The sequence below is a fragment of the Sphaeramia orbicularis genome, chromosome 7 (genome assembly GCF_902148855.1).
Source record: "Sphaeramia orbicularis chromosome 7, fSphaOr1.1, whole genome shotgun sequence".
NCBI classification, from domain to species: domain Eukaryota; kingdom Metazoa; phylum Chordata; class Actinopteri; order Kurtiformes; family Apogonidae; genus Sphaeramia; species Sphaeramia orbicularis.
Window position 1 is genome coordinate 43961062 of NC_043963.1, and position 8571 is coordinate 43969632.

The 8571-nt window shown below is 44.3% G+C and overlaps 1 long non-coding RNA gene across 1 annotated transcript; it reads right to left on the reverse strand.

Moving 5' to 3' along the window:
• Positions 1-709: 709 nt before the first annotated feature.
• On the reverse strand, positions 710-8078 carry LOC115422141 (uncharacterized). Its single transcript, XR_003935796.1, has 3 exons — positions 8045-8078; positions 5854-5858; positions 710-839 (listed from the first exon to the last, which is right to left on the reverse strand). It is a non-coding gene; the product is annotated as an uncharacterized LOC115422141 (long non-coding RNA).
• Positions 8079-8571: the final 493 nt, after the last annotated feature.

The window sequence follows — 8571 nt, forward strand, 5'->3', positions numbered from 1 at the left end:
ACGAGCCCCCAATTCATGTTACGCCCCGGCTAGGGGACCCAGGGTGCAACACGAAGTTTGTGATCACTTTTCCTCACTCCCAAGCCATAGAGAAAAAAACCCTGGACACGGGTTTTGCAAGCTTAACAAAAAGGTGATTTATTTACAAGGTGCAACATAAGGTTATTGAAAACTAGACAGAAAGCAACTGAAACTTAAGGGTGGGCTCTGGCCAAAACAACAAACAAAACTGCACTAATGAGAAATTAGGCTGACCTGCAAAATAAAAGAAACCAAAATACAGTGTCTAACCTTACTACCAAAAACAGGAGAAAACGAGATAACACAACAGGGCAGCCCACCCCTACTTCTGAACAGGACTGCTGGCGGAATGGAGGCAGGGTTGGCAGTGGAGGAAGAGCGACACAGGTCCGGCCCAGCTCCGCGGTCTTTAAAGGTCCGCCTCCCGTTGCTGCTCCAATCACAGGGGAGCATCTGGCTTGGCACTTCCAACATATTATCCACTCACACACACAAAAAAAAGGACACACCCACGGAGTGACATTACGACCCACCTATGGGTCGTAACAAGTATTGATTCATGTAAAGTCAAACGCTACAACATTTTGGTACTTGAACGCATCCTTGTGTTGCCTGTGTACGGTTCAGAAGTTAAGGTAATTAATGCTGTACGGATATAAGTTTTAACTAGGGATGGAAATTGCCTGCCTGCTTAACGATTCTGATTCCGCCTTTGTTGCGCATGCGTGATGACATCACACGCACGCTGCATTGTTTTGGTCTGAACGTAGTCAACATGGCGTTAAGGATGAAACGCTCCAAAAAGACGACAGCAAGGGCTCGTTTCTGCACTAGTTCGTCAAATCGTTAAGCCCAGCAAAATACATCTATGTAATGCATTTTGCACTATCCCATTTCTGGGCTTGCTCTTTGTTCATTAACAACTAGCACAACGCAAAATGCATTTGTGCGTTAGTTCGTTAATCCCAACGCAACGCAAAATGCGCTATCCCATTTCTGGGCTCGCTCTTTGTTCGTTAACAACTAGCACAACGCAAAATGCATTTGTGCGTTAGTTCGTTAACCCCAACGCAATGCAAAATGTGCTATCCCGTTTCTGGGCTCGCTCTTTGTTTGTTAACAACTAGCACAACGCAAAATGCATTTGTCCGTTAGTTCATTAACCCCAACGCTACGCAAAATGCACTATCCCGTTTCTGGGCTTGCTCTTTTTTTGTTAACAACTAGCACAACGCAAAATGTGTTCGGCGTTAGTTCATTAACCCCACCGCAACGCAAAATGCGCTATCCTGTTTCTGGGCTTGCTCTTTGTTCATTAACAACTAGCACAACGCAAAATGCATTTGTGCGTTAGTTCGTTAACCCCAACACAACGCAAAATGCGCTATCCCGTTTCTGGGCTCGCTCTTTGTTCGTTAACAACTAGCATAACGCAAAATGCATTTGTGCGTTAGTTCATTAACCCCACCGCAACGCAAAATGCGCTATCCTGTTTCTGGGCTTGCTCTTTGTTCATTAACAACTAGCACAACGCAAAATGCATTTGTGCGTTAGTTCGTTAACCCCAACACAACGCAAAATGCGCTATCCCGTTTCTGGGCTCGCTCTTTGTTCGTTAACAACTAGCACAACGCAAAATGCATTTGTGCGTTAGTTCGTTAACCCCAACGCAACGCAAAATGCGCTATCCCATTTCTGGGCTCGCTCTTTGTTCGTTAACAACTAGCACAACGCAAAATGCATTTGTGCGTTAGTTCGTTAACCCCAACGCAACGCAAAATGCGCTATCCCGTTTCTGGGCTTGCTCTTTTCTTGTTAACAACTAGCACAACGCAAAATGTGGTCGTGCGTTAGTTCGTTAACCCCAACGCAATGCAAAATGTGCTATCCCGTTTCTGGGCTCGCTCTTTGTTTGTTAACAACTAGCACAACGCAAAATGCATTTGTGCGTTAGTTCGTTAACCCCAACACAACGCAAAATGCGCTATCCCGTTTCTGGGCTCGCTCTTTGTTCGTTAACAACTAGCACAACGCAAAATGCATTTGTGCGTTAGTTCGTTAACCCCAACGCAACGCAAAATGCGCTATCCCATTTCTGGGCTCGCTCTTTGTTCGTTAACAACTAGCACAACGCAAAATGCATTTGTGCGTTAGTTCGTTAACCCCAACGCAAAATGCGCTATCCCATTTCTGGGCTTGCTCTTTTCTTGTTAACAACTAGCACAACGCAAAATGCATTTGTGCGTTAGTTCGTTAAGCCCAACGCAACGCAAAATGCGCTATCCCGTTTCTGGGCTTGCTCTTTTCTTGTTAACAACTAGCACAACGCAAAATGTGTTCGTGCGTTAGTTCATTAACCCCACCGCAACACAAAATGCGCTATCCTGTTTCTGGGCTTGCTCTTTGTTCATTAACAACTAGCACAACGCAAAATGCATTTGTGCGTTAGTTCGTTAACCCCAACACAACGCAAAATGCGCTATCCCGTTTCTGGGCTCGCTCTTTGTTCGTTAACAACTAGCACAACGCAAAATGCATTTGTGCGTTAGTTCGTTAACCCCAACGCAACGCAAAATGCGCTATCCCATTTCTGGGCTCGCTCTTTGTTTGTTAACAACTAGCACAACGCAAAATGCATTTGTGCATTAGTTCGTTAACCCCAACGCAACGCAAAATGCGCTATCCCGTTTCTGGGCTTGCTCTTTTCTTGTTAACAACTAGCACAACGCAAAATGTGTTCGTGCGTTAGTTCGTTAACCCCAACGCAATGCAAAATGTGCTATCCCGTTTCTGGGCTCGCTCTTTGTTTGTTAACAACTAGCACAACGCAAAATGCATTTGTCCGTTAGTTCGTTAACCCCAGCGCTATGCAAAATGCGCTATCCCGTTTCTGGGCTCGCTCTTTTTTTGTTAACAACTAGCACAACGCAAAATGTGTTCGTGCGTTAGTTCGTTAACCCCAACGCAACGCAAAATGCGCTATCCTGTTTCTGGGCTTGCTCTTTGTTCGTTAACAACTAGCACAACGCAAAATGCATTTGTGCGTTAGTTCGTTAACCCCAACACAACGCAAAATGCGCTATCCCGTTTCTGGGCTCGCTCTTTGTTCGTTAACAACTAGCACAACGCAAAATGCATTTGTGCGTTAGTTTGTTAACCCCAGTGCAATGCAAAATGCGCTATCCTGTTTCTGGGCTCGCTCTTTGTTTGTTAACAACTAGCACAACGCAAAATGCATTTGTGCGTTAGTTCGTTAACCCCAACACAACGCAAAATGCGCTATCCCGTTTCTGGGCTTGCTCTTTTATTGTTAACAACTAGCACAACGCAAAATGTGTTCGTGCGTTAGTTCATTAACCCCAACGCAATGCAAAATGCGCTATCCTGTTTCTGGGCTTGCTCTTTGTTCGTTAACAACTAGCACAACGCAAAATGCATTTGTGCGTTAGTTCGTTAACCCCAACACAACGCAAAATGCGCTATCCCGTTTCTGGGCTCGCTCTTTGTTCGTTAACAACTAGCACAACGTAAAATGCATTTGTGCGTTAGTTTGTTAACCCCAGTGCAATGCAAAATGCGCTATCCCGTTTCTGGGCTCGCTCTTTGTTTGTTAACAACTAGCACAACGCAAAATGCATTTGTGCGTTAGTTCGTTAACCCCAACGCAAAATGCGCTATCCCGTTTCTGGGCTCGCTCTTTGTTTGTTAACAACTAGCACAACACAAAATGTGTTTGTGCGTTAGTTCGTTAACCCCAGCGCAACGCAAAATGCGCTATCCCGTTTCTGGGCTCGCTCTTTGTTTGTTAACAACTAGCACAACGCAAAATGCATTTGTCCGTTAGTTCGTTAACCCCAACGCTATGCAAAATGTGCTATCCCGTTTCTGGGCTTGCTCTTTTTTTGTTAACAACAACGCAAAATGCATTTGTGTGTTAGTTCGTTAACCCCAACGCAACGCAAAATGCGCTATCCTGTTTCTGGGCTTGCTCTTTGTTCGTTAACAACTAGCACAACGCAAAATGCATTTGTGCGTTAGTTTGTTAACCCCAACACAACGCAAAATGCGCTATCCCGTTTCTGGGCTCGCTCTTTGTTCGTTAACAACTAGCATAACGCAAAATGCATTTGTGCGTTAGTTTGTTAACCCCAGTGCAATGCAAAATGCGCTATCCTGTTTCTGGGCTCGCTCTTTGTTTGTTAACAACTAGCACAACGCAAAATGCATTTGTGCGTTAGTTCGTTAACCCCAACACAACGCAAAATGCGCTATCCCGTTTCTGGGCTTGCTCTTTTATTGTTAACAACTAGCACAACGCAAAATGTGTTCGTGCGTTAGTTCATTAACCCCAACGCAATGCAAAATGCGCTATCCTGTTTCTGGGCTTGCTCTTTGTTCGTTAACAACTAGCACAACGCAAAATGCATTTGTGCGTTAGTTCGTTAACCCCAACACAACGCAAAATGCGCTATCCCGTTTCTGGGCTCGCTCTTTGTTCGTTAACAACTAGCACAACGTAAATGCATTTGTGCGTTAGTTTGTTAACCCCAGTGCAATGCAAAATGCGCTATCCCGTTTCTGGGCTCGCTCTTTGTTTGTTAACAACTAGCACAACGCAAAATGCATTTGTGCGTTAGTTCGTTAACCCCAACGCTACGCAAAATGCGCTATCCCGTTTCTGGGCTCGCTCTTTGTTTGTTAACAACTAGCACAACACAAAATGTGTTTGTGCGTTAGTTCGTTCACCCCAGCGCAACGCAAAATGCGCTATCCCGTTTCTGGGCTCGCTCTTTGTTTGTTAACAACTAGCACAACGCAAAATGCATTTGTCCGTTAGTTCGTTAACCCCAACGCTATGCAAAATGCGCTATCCCGTTTCTGGGCTTGCTCTTTGTTCGTTAACAACTAGCACAACGCAAAATGCATTTGTGCGTTAGTTCGTTAACCCCAACACAACGCAAAATGCGCTATCCCGTTTCTGGGCTCGCTCTTTGTTCGTTAACAACTAGCACAACGCAAAATGCATTTGTCCGTTAGTTCGTTAACCCCAACGCTACGCAAAATGCGCTATCCCGTTTCTGGGCTCGCTCTTTGTTCGTTAACAACTAGCACAACACAAAATGTGTTTGTGCGTTAGTTCGTTAACCCCAGCGCAACGCAAAATGCGCTATCCCGTTTCTGGGCTAGTTGGTTAAAAGTGAGCGCTCGCCCAGTTCCTTGTTAAAGAGCTGATTTTAACGCAGACCTCAGAGGTCCGCGTTAGAAGGAGGATGTATTCTTGTAGCTTCATTTCACTTTGTTTCTGTTATGTATTGCCTTTGAAACATTATTTACATATGTAGAAGAAGATTTTTAACACAAATTTAACAATATCTTTAATGATTTCAGATCTTTCACATGGACATTTTGCACCGATAAAAATGAATTTACTGAGTGAGGACTGATCCGCTCACTGAATATTATTTTTTAATGGATTTTTGGAGAACTAGAAAAGCACTTGGAGAGAGCAGACCTCCGCCAAGGCAGATCAGTGCCCCCCCCCCATCACCACCAAAATTTAATCATTTGTTCCTTGTGCCAGTATCAACATTTCCTGAAATTTTCATCCAAATCTGTCCATAACTTTTTGAGTTATCTTGCACACGGACAGACAGACAGACAGACAGACAAACCAACGCCGGCAAAAACAAAACCACCTTGGCAGAGGTAAATATAGATTAGTTCAGGACAAAGTGTGTGTGGCTTTGAGAGATGAATGAATGAATGAATGAATGAATGAATGAATGAATGAATGAGAACCATATGGGGGCAGAGCCAGTGAACTGGTGACACACACACTAGTGGGTGTGTGTGTGTGTGTGTGTGTGTGTGTGTGTGTGTGTGTGTGTGCATGTGCAATGAAATATGAGCGCGTGGATGAGAGGAAGGGAACAGCATTCAGTTTTTCAATACAGTCTGTTTGTGCTGTTGTTGCCGTGGTTACGACCAACAGTGACCATTTAGAGTTCTGTAAATAAAGTCACCGGTGGAATAACTGGGATCATCCTTAGACGTCCAGCCGAACGCACGATATATATGTGTAAATAATTTAGGTCAGTTCAGTGTGTGTGTGTGTGTGTGTGTGTGTGTGTGTGTGGGTGGGTGGGGGGGGGGGGGCTGAGGGGGTCCATCTATAGCACTGGGTTACAAAAAATGTTTTTTGCAAGTTGTCTAGGTTTTTTCAACTGAATTAGGACCATATTGCACTGCTAAATCCAAGAATGAAATCTGTTTTTCTCAATCAGGTCAGGTTTTTTTGCTAATTTGATTTTGAAAAATTTGATCTTCTCACAATCTCCGCCCAAACTTTATCTTGGTCACCGAGTTTAATACCAAAATAAGATTGGTAAGCACACTTTATGAAACTTGTGACTTGATTCCTGTTAGGTACAATGGTGTATTCACTGCAGATGTAGCAGAATACGTCAGGCTTATTTTTGCAAGATCTTCTAGTCAAAGCCATTTCATTCACCTGTAATATTAAAAAAAAACATTCATCATAAATTGGCAAAAGTAAAATCTTCAGATCTATGGTGTCCATAACTGAGCTCGAGATGATCGTTCACGCTTTTGTGTCTTCTCGCTTAGACTACTGCAACAGCCTGTTTACATGCTTAAACAAGAAGGAGCTGGCCCGTCTACAGTTTGTCCAGAACTCTGCTGCCAGGCTCCTGACCCGCACAAACAGGAGAACCCACATCACTCCCATCCTTAAATCTCTCCACTGGCTCCCTGTTCTATATCGTCTTCATTTCAAAATTCTTGTGCTAACTTTCCGGGCCCTACATGGCCAGGCCCCTGCATACGTTGCTTCCCTGATCCAGCCCTACAGCTCGACTCGTAGCTTGAGGTCTTCAGGACAGCACCTGCTGATGGTTCCACGGACCTGTTTTAGCACACGCAGTGACAGGTCTTTTAAAGCTGTGGCACCACGTCTATGGAATGACCTGCCTCTACACCTACGGTCCATGGACTCTGTAGAGAGCTTTAAGAAACACCTCAAAACCCTCCTGTTCAAAAAGGCTTTTTAGTCTCCCACCTGACCCAGGACCACCACAGACTGATTACACTCTATGTATTCATCATAAAGTACTCCATGTGTCCTCCCCCCCTCCCCCAGTCTCTCTATATCCCTATCGCTCTCTCTTTTCTCCTCCTTTACTCTCTCTCTTTAACCCCAACTGGTCAAGGCAGACAGCCATCCTTCAGGAGTCTGGGTCTGCTCGAGGTTTCTGCCCGTTAAAGGGAAGTTTTTCCTCGCCACTGTCACCAATCACAAGTGTTTGCTCCTGAAGGATTCTGTTGGGTCTCTGTAAACTTAATTTGATTCTGATTTGAATTGATAAAGCACTTTGTGACTCTGTCTGTGAAAAGTGCTCTATAAATAAAATTTGCTTACTTACTTACTTACTTACTTAGAACTTGTTTATTGCAAGAAATATGAAATAACTTTGTATCATATGATGTGAAAATGCCCATAAATGTAAGCAAAAATGTTAAAAAGCCAATATGTAGCATAGTTCAGAAAGTTGACCTGATTGAGCAAAATTAATGTGATTTTTGGATTCAGCACACCAAAATTATCCTAAATCAGCTCAAAAAACGTAAACAATAAATTTGTTGTTGACCAGTGTAGTCAGATGCGGGTGAGGAGGTCCATCCAGACAGGTGAGGGCAAGGGAGGGGGTCACAGATATCCTATAATAGTTCTTCATTCTAACCATAATGCTGTCAGATCAGATGACTGGAAACAGCAGGAGCGGAGGCGTTGTTCTGGGTTAAATAGTGAATGCACCTGTTTAGCGCACCCTTCAATGCAAATAGTGAGCGAACGATGGTTTAGCGAACGCAACGAGTGCAGAAACAGATTTCAGGTTCGTTAAGCTTCTGCGTTCGCCGACCCATCGTTCGCTCACTATTTCCGCTGAGGGCTGCGCAAACGGCTGCGTTCACTATTTAGCCCAGAAACGAATACCAGGTCCACTGGAACACTTGCAAAGCTTCCATTTCTTCAAAAGGGTAAAATCCCTCCAATCTGCTCAAACATTTGTCCACAGTATGTGATTCATTTACAGACACGTCACATATTTGATACACTACTTAGCGATGCTTGTGAATGTAGCGGCAGAGCGAACACCAGGCTGGTTCAGGTGCGGGCAACAAACGTCCTGCCCCCTCAAATAAAAGTTTACGAAGGTAGAGGAAAGGAAATGAGGTGCACAACAGGGGGAGACAGAGGAATGAGTAAAGAATCTTAAGTTTCACTTTCACTGTACGGTGTACGGTGGTCTTCTTCTCTTTCCCTCAAACAGGCTAACAGATAAGTATGGGTTTGTCTTCTTCTGACTTCCATGTTTGTAGGATAGCGACAGAATTCCTTCCACACCACCACCTACTGTTTCGGCCCTGGAACACCCATTCGTACTCGAGGACGGGCCACGGTACAACATCTGTGGGAAAGGTGAGAATGTATCCAAGTATAGTACGGACTCGAGTACACTGTGTGAAAAC